Source organism: Empidonax traillii, unplaced genomic scaffold (genome assembly GCF_003031625.1).
Source record: "Empidonax traillii isolate 1590-97213 ecotype Southwest subspecies unplaced genomic scaffold, ASM303162v1 scaffold128:size1411021, whole genome shotgun sequence".
Lineage (NCBI taxonomy): Eukaryota > Metazoa > Chordata > Aves > Passeriformes > Tyrannidae > Empidonax > Empidonax traillii.
The window spans coordinates 1,409,220-1,411,021 of NW_020955321.1; positions in this window are offsets into that span (position 1 = coordinate 1,409,220).

A 1,802-nucleotide genomic window follows, 5' to 3' on the forward strand; every position below is an offset into this window, starting at 1 on the left:
TTTTTTTTTTTTTTTTTTTTTTTTTTTTTTTTTTTTTTTTTTTTGCAAAATATCAAAATGGTCCCAGCTCTTCGTGGAACAAACACACACTATATTCTTGTGCCTGAATTTTTGTTGCTAATAACAGAAAGCACCATGCAACTGAAAAACAATGTTGGACAGCCAGACGTGAAAAATACATCTTTCCTGTATGAAGTCATTTTTTGCAGAGAGCTGTCTGGAGGAGGGCATCTGGATCACCAGATAATTTACATGTGTGCAAACACGCTTAGTGGGCTCAAAAAAACAATCAGTCTCAGCCCCCACGTCCCAGCTGAGGGAGACTGAGTGAGACAGAAGGACCTAGTTTTGGTTTTTGGTCACAGCTGCTTTGGTTGATGCTGTATTCCCCAAAAGCAGAGATAACAGGCAGTCCTGATTATGGACCTACAGACACAAGATGACACTTTCTACTACAGCTCCTGTAGCAAACCCCAGTGACCATTCTGGCCTCTCCACCTCATCATGAGAAGATACTACAACTTGGAGAACACAAAGTCACTCCAAGCCCATTTCAGTTGAATTCAGGCAGAGACACACCTGGGGTTGGAGAGGAAATTCTTCAGTGAGAGCGAGCGAGTTGCTCTAGGTGGTTATTCATCCCAAACTCAACCACACACTAATCACCAGAACGTAATATGTTGGAGGCCAAAAGGCACTTTTATTTGTTCTTCGATAAATCTGAGTGTGCACAAACACAAGAGCACAGCAGGGCCCTCACCAGCCAGATCCCCCCCTCAGAGATCCCAGCCATGGCCAGGACCTGACACTGTTTCTTTATCAACACGATGCCAACGTCTACCTGGTTTAACCAATTCCTACCTGAAGGGATAAAAAAGTTACTTTTCAAGATGGATATATACTGAACTACCCAACAAGCATGCCAAACGAAATGACTAAGACAAATCAGAGAGAGGAGTGCAAATACACCATTAGTTTAGTGTTGCTGCTTCAGACAGGACAAAGGGCTGTCTATTCCCACTGAAAGCAATATTTATTTCCATTTTTAAAATTGCTAAATATTCCCAAGTGTTTTTGAAATGTTACAAGGCCACCACACCAATAGAGCAGATATTACCTGAAAACAGGAGATCAGTGCTTGATGATTAAACTTTCTGCAGCCCACAGATGTTGGAACAGCATTAAGTCAAATGCAGTAGATTAACACTCAGGCTACAAAATGAAACACAAAGCCATTTTCTCCTCTAAGACCTCATGTTTTTGCTGATGGCCAGACCCTCTCATCAGGAGCAGATGAGTGTGGATTGCAGTATGTCTTTATAAATAGCTCATTGACTATTCCTCTGGTTATTTCCCCTTGTACCAATATAGGGAAAAATATCGGTCACCACTGATTCAGTGGCTGATGGAACAGAGTAAGAACTACTTTTAAAACCCCACAGAAATGTTGGTAATTTTAGCTCCTGACATCACTCTCATGGAGTTGTTGAGCACTTCAGGAAGTGTCTGACCAGTAATAGCCATCCTACAGCACTGTGGCCAATCTCAAGTGAAAGGCCTCCACTCACCTCATAATCGATGGCTCTTGAACTCATTTTCAGTCCACATTTTTGGCTGTGAGCAGCAGCCTGGTTTTCAGCCAACATGATAATCCCCAGAAAACATACTTAGAAAGAGCTGAGTTAGCCTTACCCAGCTCCGTACTCATTTTCCACAAAACCAGCACCTCCCAAAACAAAGATGTGGGGCAAAGCAAACACGCTGTGAACTAGGGAAGAGCCATCCCCTGCATCTGCTTGCTG